Source organism: Ambystoma mexicanum, chromosome 5p (genome assembly GCF_040938575.1).
Source record: "Ambystoma mexicanum isolate Mex_15411 chromosome 5p, UKY_AmexF1_1, whole genome shotgun sequence".
Taxonomy (NCBI): Eukaryota; Metazoa; Chordata; class Amphibia; order Caudata; family Ambystomatidae; genus Ambystoma; species Ambystoma mexicanum.
Genome location: NC_090930.1, coordinates 1280132926 through 1280158271, shown reverse-complemented (window position 1 = coordinate 1280158271; position 25346 = coordinate 1280132926). Strand labels below are relative to the sequence as shown.

The following is a 25346-nucleotide window of genomic DNA, read 5'->3' as shown; positions in this document are numbered from 1 at the left end:
TTTCACCTTCACCCTCTTGGCTTACCCCAGTAGCATTGCCTGCTGGTACCAGCGCGATTCCTGCCACCTCGTTCCCCAAAGGTGTACTCTCAAGGCGGCGTGGCTGGGCCATGCACCTCTGCCTGGTGGAAGTATCCCTGCTGCCATGCCTCACAGCAATGCTTCCACCCTCTTCAGCAGATGCAACTGTGGAAAAGCAGACACAGAAAAAACATCAGTGTGCTGCACCAATGTGTGCGTGACAATACCAACATTCACATGAACTTGAATAGTCAAGGGAACAGCCATCATCCTCCACCCCCACACATGGATATGCAATCCCCATCCATGCACATACATATGTGTCCATCACTGCAGACATTGACATCAGGCTATGTGCCACTCTCATGACCAATCAATTGTGTATGCTATACACACATGCATCATGTGCACATACACATGTCATGCACACACATCAACAGAGAGTCCACAAGCAGTGTGATGAGCAATCATATCAGAGTCCTGTTAACTGTAATCCAAATACATGACTACGTTAGACATTGAAATGTATGTGTTTCACCCAGGTGTGAGTGATGGCCAGTCACACATTCCCATCTTTGGCACATACACATGAACATCATGAATGCACATGATGTGGGCAACACTACCTCAACTGTCACAATTGTCACAGCAGCACGTCTCAGACACAAGTAACAAAACATGCGCATGGTCTGAAAGGCCTCAGTAAAACACACAATGCAAGTGATATCTCATTCAACTTACATATGGTCCAATGCACACATGGAGAGCAATGTCTGGGGCATGCATGCAGACATCTGTCTCAGAGGTATACTTACTGCAGGTCTAAGGGGTCACTACCAGAATGCCACAAAATGCACATGCACTGCAGAGCATAGCAACACATGGATACTCACCAGACAACTCCAGAGGTTGGTGCAACTAACAGACCTGGGTGTGCAGCGCCAGGTAAAACCTCTCCACTACTTGTATGTTGCAGATAAACAGTTGGCACCTGCGTGCACAGTGCACCTCTGGAAGCACAGGGCCTTGATGTCGGTCCTAGATTTCAGGTCCACCCTGCGCTTTTGCACAGTATTGAAGGCCTGGGATGACATCCCCTCTGTGTTGATGGCATCCGTTATCCCGTCCAATATCCGCTGATGTCCTTCCTTGCTGTGTGGCACTGTTGGGTTGAAGAAGGTATACAAATTCTCCAGGACCTGCTCCACCAAGATTTCAACTTCCCTGGCAGTGAAGTTGACAGACCTCTGCCTCGCTGCCATGGGGTTGCCACTCTCATCAGAGAATGATGGTGCTGACATGGCAACCCCCAAGGCAGGTCTGGGTGGGCAAGGTGGTCCTGGAGATGGGCTGTGGAGTGGTGGTGTTGGTATGGCATGGTGGGAGTCCAGTGAATCAGCTGAGGTGGTGACAGGGCCAAGGAGAGGAGCACTGGCAATGGCTGGACTGCAGGCACACAGTGGGCAGGCAGCAACAGATGGCTCGCTAGGAGGCAGCTCAGGGCCATAGGAGGCAGGTTTAATGGCTCATAGGCAGGAACATGTGTCTTATGTGTATAATGCATGACAAGCCAGAAACAGAGTGATGGTTACTTTGTGTCTTTGAAATGAGCGTGGACACGTGAAATCCGAGGAAAAGGCACTCAGCGTGCAACTTACTTGACACGTGCTGCGCTCACTGGTGTTCAGCACTCCAGGGTCAGGAATACATAAGTACGCGTAGAATCAACTGCAACTGTACGTGCAAAGTGTAATAGACAGATGAGTGGAATACTGCTATTTTTGGAGTGCAATGCAATTAGTTCACTTATGGGACCCTGCAAACTTCTTATTTTGGTGGGAGACTTGTCTTCGCACATACACATGTCTACCTTTTTTTTCAGAGTCTAACAATCAGTTGTGTATGCAATTTTCCTGCTCTAGGTGTCTGTGTGCATCACGTACCTCTATTCTTACATTAAAGGTAGCTTTCCGGGGTTCGCATACACATTTTCTGCGTTTCTGAGTGCCAGTGCGCATTGTGTAACATTTTCTTTCTTCAGAGGCTATCCAGGGGGTCTCACAGACGCAATTTCCTCTTTTTTGGACTACCTGTTTGTTTTGCATCCTGTATTTGTGTCACCTGTGGAAGATTTGAGCCTTGCTGGACCACAAAAGTATGTTTTCCATCATGTACACTGCCCCGCACTAAATTACCCAGGACAATTGTTTGGTATGCCTTCCATTGTTCACTAACACGTGGAACATGAGTGGAAAGGCCCCAAGAGGGAAAGGTGGCAGAGGTGGCCGGGGTCGGGGTCAAGGCCGTGAAATGGACAATGCTGTCCCAGGGCCCAGGGGTGTGCAGTGGAAGCATAAACAGTACTTGTATTGAAAGATAACAACAAAGTTTGATTGTAATACTCTTCGGCCAGCATCTTAATGACTGCCCTGGATGAAGCCTGGCATGATTCACTGACTCCTGTCCAGGGTACTCAAGAGTGGAAACAACCCATGTGTTGTGCATCCATTGCACAAGGTCATGTGATAGTCCTCATCCCACACTAGCATGGCCAACCAACATCTGCAACATGATGCCACAATGTGCCATCTTGTTGATGCATCAGTGATGTCAGTCACTCTGCATGGCTAGACATGTGCTTGTGTCTGAAGCACAAGTTAGACTTTATGCACTGCAGAGTGTAGATTCTATATTCACAGATATAGGTAGGTGCTTACATGCTACATAGACCTTCCAAGGAGACTACCAACATGCCTCATGGCCTGCCATAAGTGAGTGTGCATATTTCGAGACTGTGCACATCCACGCTCCCGCTATGGCAATGACCCCAGAGTAGAGTTGCTGTGAGACCTGATCCCTGATACCCTCACACACTTACTACACACTCAATGCATCCATGCCCCTGACCCTCTTGTGGGTCCCTGTACCTTCTTCCTATCTCAAACTGCATTGAATTACTCTCTCCACTTCACAGATCTTGGATAGCGGTTACTCTTACAGTCATACTTGAACTGGTATTGTATCCTTTGTTCAGGAGTTAGGGCATGTTTCCATTGCGGGCAGTCCCTGTGCCAGTTCAACACTGGTGTGGCATGTGATGTATGCGTACTTGGGTGTCAATATGTGTGTCTGCCTGTTGACAAGTCTTCTAATAGCATGTCACGGGGACACATGACCATGCACATTTCACAGGTATCCGCCAATACTTAGAAGTGCCACGTGCCATAATGTGCTTGCTAAGAACCATGTTTGTTGCTGATGTGTCCACTGCCTGCATATTCCTGTGCATGTAATGTTATATCCAGTCTGCATATGCCATGATCAGATGGCTTCTTGTACATGGTCTGTATATGCTGCTTCTATCATGGTGACATGCCCTGCATTTTGTTGCATGACATCACTGTGATACACATGTTAACTGTAGACACGTTTCACGAAACTCCTCATGTCTTTTTCTGTCCTGGTGCAGGTGAGGAGACACCAGATGCAGAGGAGGATGAAGACGAGGAGGAAGAAGAAGAAGAAGAGTCTGTGCCGGTCCAGACCTTCAGTAGACTACATGGCGTGGAAGGTAAGTGCAACAAGTGTTGAAAAAGTTGGGGCCCATGAGTCTGCAGGGGGTCAAGTACCTTCACAAAGCCAGTCAGTGGTGTCAGGGCCGTCTGTGGTGGTTACAGATGCAGGGCCATGCTCCCATGTATGGATTTCTGGTCCTGGGACAGATGTCCAAGGGAGGGTTGAAGTCCTGCAGCCAGAGACAGTGGCATCACAGCAAGGGCCATGCTCCTTTGGGTCATGCAGGCATGGGCCCCGCACACGTGGGGTACGTGTGCAGACTGGGCAGACCAAGTTGGAGCAGATGTTGCATTCCACACACTGACATGGTGCTCCAGGTAATGCGGTCCACATGCCGCTCCGACATGCCGCACCAAAAGGCCTGGGCATGGAGGCCAATAGCAGGAGCCAACATTCAGATCTGAGGTCTCTTCAGGCAGGCTGCTTGCAGAGGGTCGAGCCCACGGGGAAGCCCTGAGGCAAGAATTGTTGGCTCACAGAGCTGCAGTCCGTGAGGAAGAGGCAGCCACCAGGAGACTGTTCCAAACAGAGATGCAGCCATTGAGGCAGGATGTCTTGGCGGAACTCAGTGCACACTGCAATGTGCTGCTTGGTGACCTCCAAGCCCTCAATATGCTTGTACATTCAGCAGTGTCACGCATGGCCGCTGCCACTGAGGATCAGGCCAGGGCACTGCGTTGTCAGCTTCCAGGACCACTAACAACTTCTTATCCAACACAGGATGGTGGTGCCAGCAGAGACATGCCTCCCGGTCCAACATAGCCGTGCGGTCCGTGAGCCCATGGAGGTTTTGTATTTTTTATTTTCAACATCAACCCATGTGGAAGTTGGCATGTACCCTGTCCTTCTCCCCTCCTGGGTGGACCCCCCGGTCCATGAGGGATGATTTTTATTTTTATATTTTTGATTTCATTTGATTTTTTGATACTTTTGTTCACCACATGGCCGAATTTTGGCATTTTATTTTTGAGTTGCCCTTTACTGGTATTTTTTGGGAATCTTTGAGGTGTGCAGTACACATCTCAAGGCCATGAGGCTTGCAGTGGTGAACATGCAGGTTTGCATAGTGAGGTCAACTTACATGTTTGCATGCTGGTGCACAGGATGGCATGTGCAGGTAAATATGGTTTCTGTGTTCCATGGCACATGGGTGCAGTTTGAATGGTACTTCAGTATGCCTGTTGTAATATCTTCTTCCATGTTCTTCCAGTAATCTGTAATCTGGTGGTGACTGCTGTCCGAGGGGAGACACCCTGCAGCCTCTGACGTCCATGCTCCCCATGCCCTTCACCAGGCACTGTCCTTCCTATACCAGATTAGGAGACACAGTTCCGGGTGTAGGTGATGCAGGAATCACACAGTGCCAACGCAATAAGCGGGTAAGCATTAGCACTGCCTTGCATGTTGAGCATGCATTGTTGGTGTGCATGTTTGATTCATGTCTTACTTAACCTATATGTGCTTTGCATGCTGACATGCCGGTATGGTTATTTAAGTGATACGCTTGTCACTGTATTACCTACCTTGGTGTATTCCTCTCTACCCACACCTACTGTGCTGTAGTGCATGTTGTTGACCATCTATATTGATGTGGCTTTTCCTTGGGCATCCCTCTCAGTGTTGCTCTCTGTCCCTCTCTCTCTGTTGTTGTACACTGCTCTCCAGGGCTTATCACAATCTATTTCCTGTCACACTCTGGCACCCTGTGTTGCTCCCAAAGTGGGTGGTGTCTGCATATTTTCTGTAGCAAATCATGTGTTTCATGGGTGTGCATGTTGTTTCTGTTGTTATGCATTTGATTGCATTTAGGGGAAGCGTTTTCCTGTTGGTGTGCATCTTACACAAGGCAGTGTGTACCCTGTACAGGTAAGTGAAAGCCATTATCAGACACTTCTGTGGTGTTTGCATGGGAGTCTAGCACTGTGTGTGTTCACTTGGGATTGACTTGTTTTGTGGCCCACCAGTACTTCTTAATGGGCGCATGTTTTACCGTGTCTGCTTCTGATGTTGGGTCTGGGCATGGTGTGGTTTCGATGGGTTGGTGGAGCTACTGTTTTCACATTCTAACATCTGGACTTTCTAACTGTGTGTGCCTTTCATGGGTGTTTGGTAGTTAGTAGCATGGCTGGATGTTCATGGCCTGTGACAGGTGTTGCTGGTTGTGATGATGTATGTCTCATGGCACTTTTAGCATATGTAATGAGTGGCAACTCACATCCTTTGCAATGTTTGTGGCTTTGTGGATCAACATCACATTTGGCCTGTCTTGATTATGGATCGGCATGCAGCACCAGTTGAAGGACACAAACATGTGGTTATAAATGTATATTTTTGGGATGCTATGATGTGTAACAGCACATTAGGGTAAGTGATGTTGATGCTTTCTCATGCATGTAGCATTCATGTTACAGCTGCATTGATTGAATGCAGTATTTGACCATTTGTATGCTGTGACAATGAAGTCTGCATTCAACATGCTGTTTTGGTTTGCATCCTGCATTTTGCATGCATTTAGCGTGGGTTGCTGCATCACATCGCTTTGTGTTGTCTGCTTATGTCTTCCACAGCAGTTCCCTGGTTGGCCATCAGCCTCAGTGCATGTATGCACCAAGCATGGTCCTGCCAGGAGTTGAAGGGGTATTTGTGTACTTGAAAACCCACCCACTGTATCTTCTGTACCTACTTCTTCACAGTCTCTTTGTAATACATTTACATCTCCTTTATTTTCTCAAAGCCAGGACATACTGAACCTCCTTATGACAGGCTCTTCCAGCACAAACCTCCTCCCGCTGTCCCTCTACCACTCACCCTCCTCATTTCCCCTTCTCCTCCTTGGCTCCTGTCTCCCCTGAAGAAGTCACCAGAGTTGTCAATTCCATGAAGGTCTCATCCAAACAGGTGGGCCTATGCTCATCCAGAAACATGAAGGGCAACATCTCCTCTCTGGCCCCTGCTCTTGCTGATCTATGCAACCACTCCTTTGCTGCACTTTTGTTTGCATCCTCCCTCAAGCACTCCCGTGTGCGTCCCACCCTTACAATACTATCTGAAGAGCATTCCTTCTCAGCCAACTACCGCCACATTTAAATCACCAACTTCCTGGGGAAAATGCTTCAGAAGTTTGTCCTCCCCCAAATGAAACACTTGTGTATGAGGACAATACAAATACAAATAAAATATAAATTCAATTCACCAATAACATACTTGCTGGCAGTGTACATGTACACCAGTGTGGATTCCAGCCTCCATGATCCACAGACACTGCTCTCCTGAACAAACTAGAAGAAATGCTAGCATCCCTCAATTCATAATCCCTTGCTGTCCACATTGGCATTGATGTCTCTTCTGAATTTGACACAGCGAAGCATTCCATCCTCATTAAAATTTAAAATGTGCAGGCCGTGGACTAGCTTTTACATTCTGACAAAATAATTCTGTGCACTTTCTCCTACCCTTCTTCCACCTCCTCCTGTGGCATCGTGCATGTCTCCATTCTTTTGGCATGCCTCTTTGACATATACATTTCCCTGCTGCAACGCATTGTGTCCTTCCTCCATGGACTCACCCCCTGCCCCTTATCCAAATCTGTAAATCTTAGTCATCTTTGACTCCCCCCTTTCCTTTATCACTCATTTTCTGCACATTGTCAAGAAGTCCCACTTTCAGCTATTCCTTCTCATAGTAACTGTACCCTTCCACAAATTACCCCAGAGAATCAATGATACCCGTTCTCTGGTTCTCTCCAGGCTACACTACTGCAACAGCCTTCTCCTTATTGTTGCATAGTCCACCCTGCAACCCCTCCAGCTTAACCAGATTTGGGCAGCAAGACTTATCATTGGTCTCACGCCAAGGTACGTCATCTCTCATACACTACAAAGTCTTCAGTGGCTCACAGTCTCAGCACGGATTACATTGTAATCCTTGTGTATCATCCACAGGGCTATTTGTGGCCGGGTACCACCCAATCTTCAAAGCTTCATGATCAAATACTGACCTTCTAGACTCCTTCCTTTCTCTGGCAACAACGACATGCGTGTGAAGCAGTTGTCTATATAAAGGGCTGTTTGTGTATCCATTTCCTCTGCGTGATGGCGTCTGTGTAATATCCTCACTCTCCCTCTGTGTCTTGAGCAGGACCTCCTTAATTTCCCAATAAGCCTCAGATCTTTTCTCTTCTGTTCTTCATTCTCCCTCTCTGTTCCATGCTAATCATACAATAGTGTGCCTGATATGCAGGGCCCTTATGTGTCCTAGGGGCCCTGACCCCCCACATGTATCATCAGAGCAACTGTGTATATCCTGCACTTGCACATGCTCAGCATCACCACGGGAGGTTGCACTTACGTGTATCTTTTGTTTTCTTACCACTTCACTGCAAGCAGTTCTCCAAGAACAAATCCAACACTTTTTCCTTGCCACCTTCCCCTGTACCCTTGTACCTTGTAAACACTCACAAGGCATAGTGGTATTGTCTCCCCTCCCAGTTGTTCACATGATGTGTTGGTAATATTGATTATATTATTTATCTCTGTTAGTAATTGATTGGCTAATTTACACTGTCCCCGCCATGTTGCCCTGTGTGCACTTAGAAACAATTTTGGTAATTGGTTGAGTGCCTAAGAAATGACCAATGCATAAATGTATTAATAATGTGTTCCAATGACTGTGTTCAGTGCACTGTCCCAATGCTATGCTGGTGATGGCATGCCTTATCATATCATATCATTGGTAGTGTTCCAGGAGTGTACCAGCTTTTTTTGTGTTATCAATTATCCGCATATGTGATGTCTTCACATTTTCATGCAGCATGTTGACTGATGCATGCATTGTGTATGTGCCCTAATCTAGTGAATGTGTATATGTGATATGCACATTTGCTGCATGTCATTAGGGTGACAGGCCGTGTGGGGGATGTTGTTGTTTGTCAGTATGTGTGTTTGGTGTATTTGATTTGCATGCAGTGTGCAGGTGTTTGGGCATGTATGCTGGTACACATGTTAATGGTTGTCTTGTGAGTTGTTGTTTGCATGTGTTGTTTGTCACTGAGGGGATGCCCATGTGTCTTGATTTTTTGGGGGCATGTATGTGTTAGCTGCACTATGTTTCATGTTGTTCTTTGTCTGCAGATCCTTCCATCAGGGAACAATGGCTATTTTGTGTGATGAAATTTGGCTGTCAACTATATGCCAGGTGGACAGGTATGTTGTTCTTTTATATTGATCTTTATGGAATGTTTGTGGACTTGTGGGTCTATACTGCACTTCATTTCTACACCCCACTATAGGGACATGTGTGTGCACATCATGAACAATCTGGGACATGTGTGCATATGCTAACAACTGGGCTAGGTGCAGTTGGTGTACATGGGAATGGCTAAGGCCATGTATGGGTTGTAGGTCAGACATGTTTCTGTATTTCTTGATGCTCACACATTTGACTGGTATGTTACTTACTCAGATCCACCAGGGCAGATGGGGACCACTACAGTGTGTATGATGCACAGTATAAATCTCCGTTTACTTCACATATGGGATAGTTTTGGTGAAACACAGGTGATTTAATTGAATGGTTGGCATGGTGGTAGTGGGGTACTGATGTGTTTCTTTTGGAAACACAAGATGAAATGTGTTTTAGTTCTAAGGGATGCACATAATTGAGCACTTCCGAGGGCATTTTCTAAGGTTATTTTTTTTGGGCACAGCGGTTTGGCCCCTTGTTATCATTGAATAGCACCTGGGATTTAGCAGGGGCATGTCCACTTCACAGGGGAGGGATTTTATGTGAAATACACTTACACAAGCTGGGTACGTGCAACCTCTCCATGTGCCCTTTGCCTAGCCATACACAAGCGGCGGGCCTGTGGGTCTGAATGGGCTGCCGCCACCATGTCCACTGCAACGCCACGCCATATTGCAACATTGTGCAGGACACATGCTGCCACAATGATCCTGCATACTACTGGAAGGAGTGGAAACGTGACTTGAGCACTCCAAATGGGTGTTCCACTATACCCTGAATTGCAATATGGACAGTGTTGTATCTTACCTGGGCAGGTGTGTTGGGGGTTGAGTATTGGTGTCATCATGGATGTGCTCAGAGGGTAGAGGTGAGAATGGTTGTCATTATCATTTTTTGAAAGTGTCTATTTGTCTGTGTGCAACATGCATACATGTGCATGGCCATTCCTAATCCACAATGAGCCATGTGTTTCCATGCTTCCCAGCTTCCAGGGTCCAGTGTAAGAGGGACATCCTGAAGATGTAACTATCATGGGTGCGGCCAGGATAGTTGGTATAGACTGAAGTAATAATGCCCTTGGCATCACACACAACCTGGACATTGATGGAGTGCCAGTGTTTACAGTTGCAGTAGATGTGCTCTGTTGCTCGAGGTGGGCGTAGAGCAACATGTGTGTAATCAATGGCATTTAGCACTTTTGGGAAGTGTGCCACCAATCAAAATCCTGGACCACTGCTTGCCTTTCAGCAGGTGTGTTTAGGCATATAAATATGCCGTCTCATGGATGGACATGCTGTTATTATTGCCAACACCTGGTGTAGGCAGCGTGACTGCGTGGCCTATGAAATGCCACCAACTATGGCGGTGTTCCGCTGGAATGAGCCAGTGGCCAATAAATACAGTGCAGTGAGCACCTTTTGCAAGGGGCTCAGTGCTTGGGAGCACAGGGTGGGTGATGTGAGGTCATCTTCCCACTCTGTGACCAGGTCTCGGAAGATATGAGGGGGAACCTATACCTTCCGTAGACCTGGTCTTCAGGCACCCCAAAAAGGCTGGTCCTTGGGTGAAGATCTGGGCCCTGGCCATTCTCCTCCTACTGCAGTGTCCCAGGATGACTGCAGCAATAAATGTTGCATTCATCGTAAATTTATACCTGCGTTTGTTGATCCCACGTGCTTTTTATGCATTTTTTTGTGTCTGCGTTGACGTTTACGCCTGCTATCGCGTGGCATATGTGTTTCTGGATTTATAAAGTATTTTTTCGCACGCCGGCAATCCATGTTCAATTCCATGAATACAGTTGTTTTGCACGCAGATGGGCCATGCAATTGTTTGACTGTGGAACGTCCCTCGTAGCACCCACATTTTTGCTTGTTCATCCTCATTCCACGTCTTCCACCCCCTTTTTAGGTGGCTGCACAGGGCCGGCCAGCACTTCGCTTGGAGTCTCGCGCAAGGCCTTCGTGGTATCACAGTGACGTGTTGGACCGGCGCAGATTCCTCCAAAGTCCCAGGTAAGCTCCGCTCATTGTGTTCTATAAATCGAAGAACAGGGAATTGCACGCAAAATTGCATGCAAGTCCCCGATTTGCTGCGCTAATAATTGCATGAATCGGGCCCAATGTGTAAAGTTTTGATAGATGTTTTAATGATGCTATTTTCTAAATTGTTTTACTACGTATGGAATAAACTAAATATACTTCAGTGACATTTGTCAATTTGCTTGTAATTTTACAATTGCCTTTTTTCTGTTTTCATATTCAATTTAATAGAATTGCGCAAAAGATTTATTGTTAACCAGATGCCCGTAATACAAAAAAAAATACTGCTTCATGGTAAACCCCACCTGCTTCCAAGCACTCATGCCTGCCGCTTCCAAGCACTCATGCCTGCCAAGTTCTTCTAATGTTTTATTTAAAAACAGCACACTCCACTCCAGCAGTGCATGAAACTGGGAAAACAAACAAAATGTTGCATTAATGCTTCATGATGCAGTGGTGCTTCCGAGTCTTCTAAGCACTGTACCTTATATCTTCCCTATGGCCATTTTACCATCATAAATGAACGTTTGAACACTATGGGCCTCATTAGGACCCGGGCGGTAAGGGATTACCGGTACCGGTAAGGGCACCGGTACAGGTAATCCCTTAACGCCCAATTCCGAGGTCCCTTTGCGGGTCCTCCCTTAACGGCTGATTTTACCAGCCATTAAGGACGGGACCCGCAAAGGGACTTTGGAGGTAATTACGGTACCGCAATTTGCAGTACCGTAATTACCGCCTTCCCCATTCCCATTGAGCCCTATGGGGGTTCAAATGGGAATGGGGAAGGGCCATGGTGAATGGGGAATTACCGCCCCCGCAAACCTTGGAATGGGGCGGTAATTCCGCCATTCACCATGACGGAATCGGTAGTTTACCGGTGGCAACCATGGCGCAAATAGAGCCATGGTTACCACCCAGGTCGTAAAGAGGCCCTATGTTCTACTCTCTGAATCTGATTTTTTTTGTAGACTTCTTTCCATGAAGTCCACTTCCTACTGTGATTATCCCATTCCTGCTTACCCGATCAAAACTATTATTTTGCATTTCTTGTCCCTTTAGCTCCCATTTGTGATTCCTTTTTATAGCCAAGGTTTTTGTTCTGCCTCTCCAAAAAATATTCACGTACTCCCACTCTTGAAAAAGTCTGACATTGATCCCCTGGATTTCGCCAACTGTCAGCCTATAACTGCCTTTTTCGGAAACATTTCTCCAAAAAAGTGCAGCTCTTCAACCTTCTCAGCACTTAACACACACTGCCTTTTTTCAGGACTATCAATCTAGATTTCATATTTGGTGTAGCATTGACATGGGTACACTTCGGCTATTACATGCTGGATGCCATGTGTGTGCTGGATTCTGGACGGTCCTCTGTTCTTGTTCACCTCAATCTCTTAACTGTGTTTCATACTGACAACTGTTAAAACATTTTATCACATGGGCATGCGTGTGGGTGTGGTTCATCGCCTTTCTGCATAAATGGATGCAATTTGTGAAGGTGGCCTCTGCCAGTTCGGATTACCTGCAAACGCATTGCGACGTCCCTCGGGTCCAGCACTATCCTCTATGGTGTTTAACATCTACATGGATGGAACCTCAGTGTGATCTGATGTCAGGGATGAGCTTCACGGTACACCAGTATGCTGAAGACAATCGTGTCTACGTCAGTTTATCTTACTGGGCTGACATCAACCACCATAGAGACTGTCTTTATGCCATTGTGGACAGGGTGTCTTTATTAACCTTCATTCAAGGACAGTCTGAGAGTGCATTGTGTTTGGCTTATTCTTCTCCCCTGTCACCTTTGCAAAAGAGGCTGAGCCAACTCTTTTACCTTGGTGTCAATGCTACCAATTGGTCCTCTGTTAAATATTTTGATGTTGCTCTTGATTCTGAGTTGAAGGTTTAATCACATATGTTTGTTCTCTCACACTCATGTATTTTTTCAGTTGTATCTTCTTTAATTCAGTATTTTTCCCTCAGACTTCCATACCGCCACCCTGGCATTAGTTTAATCAATAATGTCTGGATGGCGGAAATTCTGTCGTCATGAGCCCTAATACTTCCAGTCGTTCCACTCTTCAGACAGTGTTATACTCGGCTTCGTATTAAATATCAGGCATAGAGAGGTTTGAGCACATTACTTTCACACTTACCATTCCGTGTTGGTTCCCCATTCACTCTCGTTCACTCTTCAACGCTTTTTGTGATATTTAAAAAGTGGCGGTTTTGGGTCACCTATCTTACCTTGCCAAGAGTTTGTCACTTTCCTGGGCTTCAAGGCTACAGGAGTGCCAGTAGTTGATGTTGTGAAGTCCATTGCCTTATTTATGCACTCTAATTTTTCTGCCGAAGGCTTCTCAGCTGATGATCCTGAATCTGAAATGCCCTCCTCCTTCTATTTGTTTCCATCTGCCAATCTTGAGTTTCTGAATGCTCTTCAAACTGGTCTATCCATATGGACTTATTGTTCCTTGTCTCTGTTCTTCATTATTTCTTCACCTGATTATTGTTATGGTCTACAGAATACAGTACATTTCATATATGACCTATGTTTTTATGTTGCTTTTTAACATCTCTGTATTTGTTGGTTGTGCAGCACCCTGCTGCCTTAGGGCCAATGTTGTGAATTTGTAACATTTTAAATGCAGATTGAAGACAGTGTGGTTGCTTGAACTATGGCAATCAAAACAGTTAACACTCCAGTTCTCTTTGCTCCGGCTATGTACACCTTGCCAAATGGTACTCAAAGTTTGAGCAAAAGATATTTGAAAAAAAATCGAGATTCACATTCTTTTCAGCTTTAGAAATGGTCTGAGGAAGGTATTCAGAGACATGTTGAGACTAGTGTAGGGAAAGTACTTCTTGAATAGTCTTAGATAAATTAAATCTCGTTAAGATTTATAGTAAGTCTCTTAATCACAACTGTTTTAGAATTGGACCAAAGGTATCATTATGGCAGAATTCTCCCTAGAGAAAAAGAAAAACTTTGACCATTTATTTTTCATTAAGAATACAAAACATATGGTGCCACATTATTGTATTTCCTACTGAGGCACGAGAAACATAATAATGTGGCAAATGTCCATGAGGATACAAATAAATCTAAATGTGATGCAAGTTTTCTTTTAGACAGAGAAACATCCTCAAATCCTGTTGAGACAGATACACATTGCAAAGCGATATGATTTTAGAGGAGGGAACAGAAAAAAATAGAGTGAAACATATATTGTATTTTATTGAACAAAAATAAAAGCAGAAAAAGAGATGTACGCTAATCAGATAAAAAGATGTGTCCAAAAGAGATTGACACAGAGTAATTTCCTGTTTGAGCATACATTCACAGAAATATATATATATATATACATTCACAGAAAATTGCAGTTTTCTTCTTGAGACAGGAGAAAATGACAGCGCATTACAACTGAGGAGACAAAAAAATTGCAGGGTGCAAAAAACCTTTTTTCAAGAAGAAATAGAACAATCACAGAGAGAAACCATTGTTTTATTGGTAGGAAATAAAAAAGAATGATGATAGCCATATGTGTTTTTTATAATGGAGCATAAAATGTCACTTTTTGAATGGGCTGTTTGTGAATAGCGGACGCTCACTTGGTAAACCTGAGTTATTCTCAAGATGGTTTTGGTGAATGAACAAAAAATCTCTGACTGCCGGAGAATGGCAGAAATTTAGCAACTGCCTCAGAACAATGATTTTTCCCAAGAGAGCAGAAGAATAACCAGTTTAGATTATGACATTATTTTAATAAGTACAATTAAAGTGAGATATTAGGTCTACAAATGTCTACAGATCACACAAACCTGCCCCAGGTATTGGTTGATGATGGTTGTAGGGGATGGGCATTGAACACCACCTACAGGAGCTACCGCAGATGCTGAAATTGTGAATGGCATTGTGTGACCGTACCAGACAAGCAAAAGTATTACATTTCTGCCTGTAGAAAATCCAGACTGTCTGCCACCACATGGCACAACAATTTGCATCACAATGTAGTAATACATGCACAGGGTTTGTATCTTTATTGGCTACAAAGGAGGAGATGTTGTCTACATTTTGCTGGGGCAGAAGAAGAAGGCAAGATGGCATCACTCCAATGATGGGCAGAATCAATTCATTGTGTAGCAGTGCAGGATTCTGCACATTCCTCACCTGATTTTCAATAAAGTCAAAACAGGATGAAAGATACATTAGCAGTTTTCCATCTCATAGTGTACTGCTGCAACACACCATTGCTGAAATGACTGCTTATATAGAGTAGGATAATTCCACAGAGTGACCATGGATTGGTGAATGAAGCAATGAACTTGACTGATCAAACCATATTAGCCAAACCCTAAGTGATGTTGGCAGATACTCATCCGCTTTTGTATAATCTATACAAATGACAACTTCACAGATGGAAAAGTATAGTGACAGCAGTTGTACTATGGCAGTAACACAGGCATAACCACCATCACCAATGACCAATAGAGGTTCACAATAAACTAAGGAGCCTGTCAGGAACCAGGAATGAGATGCGGACACAGAGGACTCATGATTGTGGTTATAGACATTTATTAAATGAAAAAGGGTTTGCAAAAATGCCTCACTGTTCCTAATCTAGGAGGTATGTCCCTACCTCAACCAAACTAAGGGTCTGTCCTGTTTCAAGCTGTCCAAAGCAGAAATGTGCTGTGTCCGAAAACCTATCCTAGCCCTTGCATTTGAAAAGTAACTCTAATGTGTTAATAGTACTGTCTTTGGCTTGAAAAGTGCACGAATGAACAAGTTCGACAGAAAGTTATAACTCCAACAAAAGTTCCAAATGGATAATGTTCACAGTTCCAGGGAATGGCTACCTTCCCCAGGTTTCTCTCTACAAAAACAACATTCCAAGAGAATAAACTCGTCCTAGGTGTTTCAATACACTCCAGAGGAAAAGACACACCCTGGTATTTTTCTCATTCAATGCAATTCGAAATCCTAAGGGCGTCAATCTTCATTGGGGTTCTCTTTTCAGTGCACCCCCTTCTCCGTCAAATATTTAAAAAAGAACTGGTCGGGTAAACCCCCAACCACAAAAGGATCGCAAGCCGATGCTTTGTACCTGGTCCAAATCTGTCTAGGAGTTTGGGCTGCGTAGTCCAGCAAATATTGACCTTTTGGTCTATGGGAAAATGAATAGGGTGTAGGCCAAAACAGTGTTTTTTGGTTTTTAATATCTTTTTTATGTTTCAAAGAATCTTTCCAAAACTTTCTAGTCCGGAGCAGGGGGACGGGTGGATATGGGGGCATGTGACAAACTTTTTCTGTGCGAAATCTCATCTAAATTCATCTTATGTAACTGGTTTTACCTTAAAGAGAGAGACAGAACGAGAGAGAGAGAAAGAGAGAGAGAGCGAGAGAGAGAAAGGGGTTGCTCTTCTTGTCATTCCCAGTCTTCGTTCACTAGATCAAGTATGGTCCTTGGATGCCTTCTGAAAAGCAGTTAGAATGGTGAAAAGTTTGTTGACGACTGGGGAGTGTCTCTCAGGACCATTAATACCTAGTGTAGGGCTCTGTCCCAGTTTTATCTTGTGTGTGTTGTCACCTTTTCAAGCATTTGTTTCAGGGTCTTGGTATATCTTTTAACAAGACCATCCATTTTTGGGGGATAAATGGAAGTCTGTAGCTGTTTGATTTTCATCCGTTGGCAGACCTTTTTCCTTACAGAGGAAATAAAGTTGCTGTCTTGATCAGTGATTATCTCCTGGATTATCCCTACTCTTGCAAAGTATAGGATAAGGAGATCACATACTTGAATGGGGGAAGTACCTCTCATAGGAAATTCCTCAGGATACTGTGTTGCATGGTCCACCACTACCAGCAGATCCTGGTATCCACTGCTGTTGGGGTGCAGAGGTCCCCCAACAATGACTCTGATGCATTGGAACAGTTTCCTTAGTTGGGAATCTGTTGTAGTGTAGTTCTAGGATGAATATACAGACTGATCTGCTGACAAACAGGACTCTCATGGCAGTACTTTGAAATGTCCCTATACATTCCGGGCCAATAAAACTGTTTACAGACTTTTTCCAGGGTTTTCTCTGCAGGCAAGTGTCCTCCTGTTTAGTTGTTGTGATGTAATCTCATCACCAGTTCACAATATGTTTTTGGAGACAGTAAATGTTCCTTTTCTCTCTGCTCCCCATCTCTGATTATCCGATAGTATAGGTCTTTTTTTGCCATGAACCATGGGCATTTATCTTCACTGGGTTCCTTCTGGGTAACAGCCTGTTCTCTTGCTCTCTGTAAGGATGGATCTGTCTGGCTTTCTGCCAGGAAGCACGGTTCACGGCCATGCAGATTCCAGTCCATTGAACAAAGGATCAGTTTTTGAATATTCCATCTTTTTTCCTCTCAGACTTCTTGGCAAATGTTTCTTTCCCTCAACAGGGAGCTCCGTATATCTTCTTGGGAAGAAGGCAATCTTCTCAGTCATTCCTCCTCTATAAGACAGTCCCGAAAAACTGGTAGATCTGATCCGAGGAGCACAGGAGACAGAAAGGCAGACATTATGGTAGCCCTAAGGTCAATGTTCCAGTTATTGATGCCTAAGTTAATGATCCTGAAAGGGTAGCTGCTTACATCCCTAGGAACACACTTGATTGGTATAAGACGGGTGTTACACACCTTATTAAAAACTGCTTCTGGCATTATGGCCATATGCTGACTCCCACTATCAAGAATAGCCATGTGTGGGTCTTCTGTCTACGGTCACCTCTACAGCATAAGGATACCTTCTCCTCCGATATTCTTGGGGTTGAATAGTACCATCTTCCATTGGTTCTGCTTTTTTCGTGGGCAAAACTGGGTTATGTGGCCCCATTTACCACTTTCAAAACATTGTGGTTGTCTAGAAGCCAGATGCAAGGGGGTGCTTCTGGATTGTGACCTGGCGGACTTCTGTTCCATTGTGGTCCAACGGTTACAGCCGGCTTAGGGGGTGGTGTTGCTGTGTTGCCCCCTTCTCCAGTACTCCATATGAAGCCAGCCTTTTGATAGGTGGTTGGTAAATTGATAGCATCTGATAGAGACAGCAATGGTGTTGTCTCACCCATCTTTGGACCAGGCATTCACAAATTGCTCAAGCTGTTTCTTCTCCATGATTTCTGCAATCGGTGCTGTAGCTGGCTTTAGCCATTTCTTCATAAAATGTGGATACGGTAAGACTGCTGCCATGGCATCTCTCCAGTTTTTAGCTTGGTCTTCCTGAGTTGAATTCTGGATGCTTTGGCATCACTTCTCTCTAGGATAGTTCTTTGATTTCCCCATAATAAGTGCCTCCTGAGGGGTTCACAGCCATATACGACCCTTGCATGGCATCTGTAAGAAGAGGCGATATGTAGTGACACCACTGTTCCGGGGACCATTGGGCATTCCTGGACACCCATTCAAAATTGATTTTAAAAAACCCAGGATCTTCTCTCTGGCTTGGTATTTCTGGAGAATTGAGGGGGCACTACGGGATGCCCCTGGGTAGCCGCCATCACATCTCTTAATTGCTTCAAGGTTTCTTGGTGTTTCTCTTGTGCTGCGTCCTGGATTTGAATCACGTGCTGAAATGCCTGATGATCCGCTAGAGCCTGATTACTCTGTACCTGCAGTATGTGCTCCAACTGCTGTTGGCCCTCAGCCAAGATCTTGATGAGGGCTTCCCACCGCTGCCACCACTTGTGAGAATCAGAGTCAAAGGAAGTGTTTTTGGTTGTCATGGATTTTTATTGGATTTATTTTTATTGGGCAGCAAACAGGTGCTCAGTTCAGCTCAATATAAATGAAAGAAAGTAAATGTTCTCGTTCCTTGTTGCTTCAGATGGCTGAAGCTGGAGTGATCCTAATCAGGTTGCTCTTGTTTCTTCATGGTGCGCTCTGAGGGAAATCTAATATGCCCAACTAAACTCTCTGCCATCCGCCTGGCCATTCGGGCCCTGCGAAATACAAAAATAGAAAGTCACAGATCATCTGGTTCATTCTGCTTTATTTGGTGCGCTGGCAACATTATCCAATCCCTGTCACTTAACAATCCAGGGTTAGGTTTTCTTACATTGTTTACCATGGCCCCCTGGTTTGATTCCTCAATCTACAGCCGCCATTGCCCTTGCATTCTTCCATGTCAGTAAGACCCACAGTATTAGCAATATAGGGGACAGGCACTCAATGTGTATAGGCCATCGGGTCGCAGATGGACCTTGTAGTATCCAGTCAGAGTTATTCTAGCATTGGATCCTCTCTTCCGAACACTTTGCGGGGCATTTGGTTGAAACAATGGTGGTGTTAGACAGTGCCCCTGCGGCTGTCAGTAGGCTCGGAACATAATCCCTGCCAGTTGAAACAGCGCTGCTGTCAGACAGTGCCCCTGCAGCTGTCAGCAGGCTCAGAAGGCAATCCCCGCTGCATGGTCTGATGGTGGCAGGCATTTCCCCATGACCAGTCCTTCACCGTTGGGACCTTCTGCCACACTATGAAAAGCAAAAAGAAACATTCCAATTAATTTATTCAAGAGGACTGTTCGGTTTTTTCCTACACTTTGCAAGAAAATGCATTTTTGCTGTTTTAACTATCAAAGCCTACTGTGTTTCTTCTGAGGCAAGTAGTTGTAGTAGAGATTGTCTGCAAAACCAAAGGTTGAAGGCTGGAAGGTTTTGAATAAATCATAACCACGGGCTCATTTCAGGTCAATTCTCCGGACAATCGTTTTTTTCAGCCTGCCAAGGCATTACAGAAGGGTAAAGACCATATGCAAATCAGGCTTGTTCCCACCCCAAAAGGGGCAGTCCAGCACAAACTGCTAGGCCGCATCCCTTCTGCAGGAGACCACAAGCATCCCCAGACGTATTTCAGCCTTGTTGAGCATCATCATTGAGGAGTAATTCGGGTCATTAGGCTTAGCAGTTCTGGCATGACCACCCCTTTCGGGCTGGTACCAATTCTGATTTGAATATGGTAGTTCCTTTTTCTGTAATAGCTTGGCATGCTAAAGAAGGGTGGTTTGGAAGATTCCTCAGAGATGTGCCACAGTGTAAGATTCATTCTAAACCTTCCAGCCATCACCTTTTGTTTTTCCTGAGTCATCCCGATTTGGAAGGGTATGCCCAGCAGTCCTATGTCCTGAGGCTTCTGGGCCTAGAGACCCAAGCTACTCCTTTCTAATGATGCAGAATAAGGCTGAAATATGTATGGGGATGCTTGTGGACTAGTGCCGAAGGGATCTGACTTAGCATTTAGGGCTTGACTGCACCATGTTCGGGTGGGACCAAGTCTGATTTGCATATGGTCTTTCCCCTTTCTCTAATTGCTTGGCAGGCTACAGAATAATGGTTTGGAGGGTTACCCAGAGCTTTTCCAGAGTTTAGGATTAATTCTAAACCTTACAGCCATCACCTTTTGTTTTGCAGTAGAGATTATCCACAGTGTTTTTCAAGCAATATTACTCTTGAATAAAGAGTGGAAATGCTCTTCTCTTTGGTACCGTATTAGATCTGTGTTAATTTCAAAATAATAGTTTATGAGATTGAAGCTCCTTTGTTTGTAGCTAAAATGATCCCATTGGGACAATGAGGAAATTACCTTGTCTCTGACAAAAAAATATTGTTGTTATTCAATAAATAAAAAATGAATCAATTTGAGGGAGAGCACAGATTTATTGAGTTTAGTGTACCATACACATACTGGACCTGTTATTTGGAATTTTCTTTTGAACTTGTTTCTATTATAATTTCAAAGACCCATTATCAATGATAAAGGAATAATAACAAAAAAGAGAGAAACACGTTAATAATATCTCTATAATATTGTCCTATAAAGTTGTCTCCAATATTGGATCACTCAGAAAAGGCTGATTTAATAACAGCAGTTTAGGGTAACCATGAAGTTCATGGAATTTGTGCTCTCATATGTGTCAAATGTTTGGTTTCAAGAATTTTATATACACCCTATGAATCACTCAACTAGCAAGGGAATTTATCTAGGATGGCTGACCCTCCCATCTTCGTGGAACAAACAGCTGTCACATTTTGGATGTAAAGAAAATAAAAGTATTAGTGGAAGCAGCAATTTCATGTATGCCACCATAATGTTGTTTAGTGGAATGTTTACTCTGAAGACCCATCCAACTAGAACATGTATGGAGAAAAAATATCTAAATCTGCCAGCTTAAAAAAACAAAACGTCTCCCTGCCAAAGGTGTATAGTTCATATTTTCAGATGAAGCATGAGGGTGAGGTTTGGGGGATTGTTTTTGGTTGGTATGTTTTGATTGGGTTATAGTAAACATTAAAAGAAAATGGCTATTATGGCTGGAAATGAGTGCCTTTTCAGAGTATACACCTGATGTGGCTTCAATATCTTATTCCCCTTGAGTGGAGGTTTGAAAGTGAAAACTTTGTTACTTGAATATCCAGTTGCTTTCTATTCCAAGAAGTATCCCTGGAATATTTTGAAGGGCTGAGTGTTTCCAAGTTATGATCAGGTCACCAAAGCGTGATGGATTTGGCAATGAAGATGATAATATGTCTAATCTATCTTGAGTATACAAATAAAACAGGAGAATATTTTGGGCTTAATTTTTCCAGTAGGCCACTTCGATGATGTCTTGATAGCCTAAAGGGTTAATCAGGTAACATAGGCCATTCCACCATCCCATCCAAGCCTGTTTTGTTGATATGTAAGCAATATGACCCGAGCGACGGGGGCAATACCGACTCAGGTAATGCCCCGGGGCCCATAGGTATAGGCACTGAGCGAAGCAAGGGCCTTACCAAAGGCCCCGGGGCATTACCTGAGTCGGTATTGCCCCCACCGTGAGGGTTATATAGCTATTAGTACCCCGGCCCACAAACACTGCGTGACCGGGGCACTAAAACCTTTTTTTTGTCCTGAAACGCTGCAGGAAGAAAATGGCCACCGCCATGGAAAGGGAAAACGGGGTCCGTTTTCCCTTTCCATGGCGGCCAACGGGAGCGGACGCGCTGGGAACACAAGTGTTCCCAGCGCGTCCGCTCCCGAAAAAGGATCAAAAAGAAGATAAGTGGGGCTGGGAGGGCGGGAGTGGGACGGGGAAGAGGAAAAAAAAACATACCTGCGCCCCCGGCGGGGGACGAGGGAAGCCCCCGGCCGTGTGAAGGCACAGAGCGGGGATGGCCCCGCTCCGAGTCTCCACATGGCTGGAGGCTTCCCTCATCCCCTGCCGGGGACACAGGAACAAGAAGGTAAGTTGGGGGGCGGGTGGGAGGGAAGGGAATCAAAACAAAAGACTTACCCGAGTCCCCGGTGGGGGGCGAAGGCAGCCTCTCAGCCGCGGGGAGGCTCGGAGCGGGGATGGCTCCGCTTCAAGCCTCCTCATTGGCTGATGGGCTGCCACGCCCCCTGCCGGTGACAAAGGCCGTGGAATCCCGACGGAGGGATTGCCGGCCTGGTAACGACTCAGTGAGGGCCAATCAGAATGGCTCTTGCATTCTGATTGCGCCTTAGCCGGGTAGAAATTAATTTTAAAATCCACATGTGCTCCTTTCTGTTGAGAAAATGTTCAAAAGTTTGGTCAATGGTGGCATGTTTTATTACTTGTAGTATTACCCATTCCCAATCATTCTCACAGTGACTTAACATTTTATAGTGTGATATCAAAGGAGTTTTCTAATTATTTGGTGGTTCTCTGATCTGTTCTCACTGTTGTGCTTTCTCTTTAAAAAAGGAGTTGTTCACAACATGTATGCTATTGCATGAAAATTTGATTGAATACATGGAATAACTTGTTTTATAATTAGAGAATAAATGGATGTCCCACATTATAGAACCACACTGATGTTTTCTCTATTTTCTTTGTAAATTGACGTGCAAAAAATGTGGCACCACTTTTATGATTGTTGATATCACATATAGATGATTGGGTTTGTACAGTACTATGTGCTGAATGTACTTGCATAACTTTCAATCTTATTGATTGTTCTTAAAGCAAAGAGTGGTTTGTTTAAGATCACTGAAGAAAGCGAACACTGTAAATAAACTTTCTGATAGTTGGTTTTGTATATTGCCCCATCAACAAGATGTTCAATGTGCTCCCACTCATACCTATTTTCCTGCTCACACAATGTTTCCAGTTTACTTTGAAGCATACCTGGGCTGGACCCAATGGCTAAGACCCTGCTGATGACATCATAAACACAAAGGTTTATCAACATCAGTGCAAGCACGCAGCCTTGCCTTACCTATTTATTGACCTTGAATATTTGTTGGTTTTCCCTTATCCCCCTTTCTCCCTATGGCTGCACAGTTAGACTATAGTTTTCAAATGATAACCAAAAGTAAAGCATCCCACCCTATACTTTGCCAGCTCAGGCCATGTTGAAGGCCTGATGAAGGACAAGGAAAGTTATGTAAATGCATTGGGGCATTTTTAGATAATTTGCTAGAGGAACACGTCATGACCCAGCATCCTATTCCACACTTTAACCCACACTCAAGCGTGAATGTAAAACCCTTTCCTTCACCCTTGAATGGAAGCAGCCTTAGAGCACCCTGAAAAACATCTTCATCAATGAATGAAAATAAGAATCTAGTTGATAAGAAGCTGGAGCAGTTCCTTTTTTGAAGATGGGAATCATTTGGGCACCTCTACAAGATTCCAGAAAATGCTCTGCTTCAAAGTATGAATAAAATACTTTGCAGAGGAAGGGGCATAAAGAAAGCAGTTATACATAAATAGAGCAGTGGTCCTGGGTCTTTATAGTATGAAGTTGTCCTGGGCTTTATAGTACATGGGGATAAACTGGCTACTCCAGCTTCTTTCAGTCTTTTTTCAAGTTCTGATACTATTCAAGAACCCTTATCATAGGAATCACACATATATCACCAACCTTCCTTGCAGTTTAAACCATACACAAGAAGTGCCACACACCTTCTGGACAAAGAGGCCTTCATTTATCAGGGTTCTTGATAATGACATGTATTAATCCAGGGATGTTAGCAGGAAGATATCTCGCTCCATAAACTAGTTCATTAGATAATTGTATCCTACCCATCTCAAATTCTTTGAAATGCCATGCAGTTAGCTTCCACCTTTTGGGAGCATTGGGAAGCATTGACACATGCACTGCCATTTCTTAGTGGACGTCATAGAACAAGTTAAAATATGATGAATCTAAAATTGAATTTTTACCTACATTTGAGTTTTCTTCAGCAGGTTCAATGAAGTGCCACCTCAAACTTCAAGAGGAGGAGCAATTTACTAAATGTATTTGATAAAGCAATGCAGAGACAACTATTTCTGTTACCTCAAGAAGTCTTAGCTTTAAATATGGTGAACACAATATTATTCCACCCACTCTACCACTGGATGTTGAGCACTGTAGGTAGCTAACAGGCCAGGATAAAAACACGTTCTGTCATAGAGGTAGCTCTTAATCTCATCAAGGTTCAGGCAGGTGTCCCACGGAATCTTATATGACCATTCACATAGAGTAACCCTTTTCCAGAGCTAGGAATTGGAATTAATCTGCAAGGGTATTCTGGTGCCTGTTGCATGTGGTATCCTTGGGAGCTCTAATGTCCTATTCTTCATATTCCAAGGTGGAGAAGGTGCTGGTCAATGCAAGATGAACTATTAGGTTACCCCCCACCCTCCTCAAAGCACCAATGACCCCCAGGCACAACCCATGCCCTCCTTCATAGGAAAGAAAGATCTCAGATGTGTGCCAGAAATTTGGCAAGAGCTTCCCTGTCTGCCGGATGACAACATGCATGTATTATATCAGCCCAAATGTCACATGAAATATAGATATCAATGCATTTAATTTTGGGGTCCATTGGACCAAGAACAATACCAAACTTCTCCCGAAGAATACAATTACAATCAACAGAAAGATTTTCATGTCTTCTTTCTTATACTACACTGAAATGTGAATGGCATAAACTGAGAGTGAGCAAAAGTGTCAAATAATAGGGTCTACTAGAGTATGCAGAAAACTGCATGTGCAAGAAACTCCAACCAATCAGCATCCTGAAACTTGTTTTTTACAGCATCCACATTTGAGAATTTAGATTTGACAGAGGTTCTCCTTGTCCATCATGGCGTTTCCCCAGGATTGCATCCAAACACTCCGATTCTCCTCACTTTGTTTGTGTCCGATGCAGGGTCAATTCACCATAGATAATGGGGAACCTAAGACAGGGCCCACCGTTGCCCGATACTGGTTGTTTTGTGAAAAGAAAGATTAGGATGCACTTAATTTCAGGCCCTCTTGGCTATCTCAGCAAGTCATGGTGTCAGATTTGTGGAACCACCATCTTGTGATTCGCTGTTACTAGAATATGATCACCTGAAGAGCTCTTTGATAACTCCCCATCGATTCACCTTGTTTTGCAATTATCAAGCCACACCTAGGAAACCGACCACTGCTTCCTCGGCCTCACTGGTAGAGTTAATTAAC

At 44.3% G+C, this 25346-nt stretch overlaps 1 pseudogene; it reads left to right on the top strand.

Moving 5' to 3' along the window:
* Nucleotides 1–2644: 2644 nt before the first annotated feature.
* The window catches only part of LOC138480645 (dual specificity protein phosphatase 4-like), an 88403-nt pseudogene continuing 65701 nt past the window's right edge, over nucleotides 2645–25346 (top strand).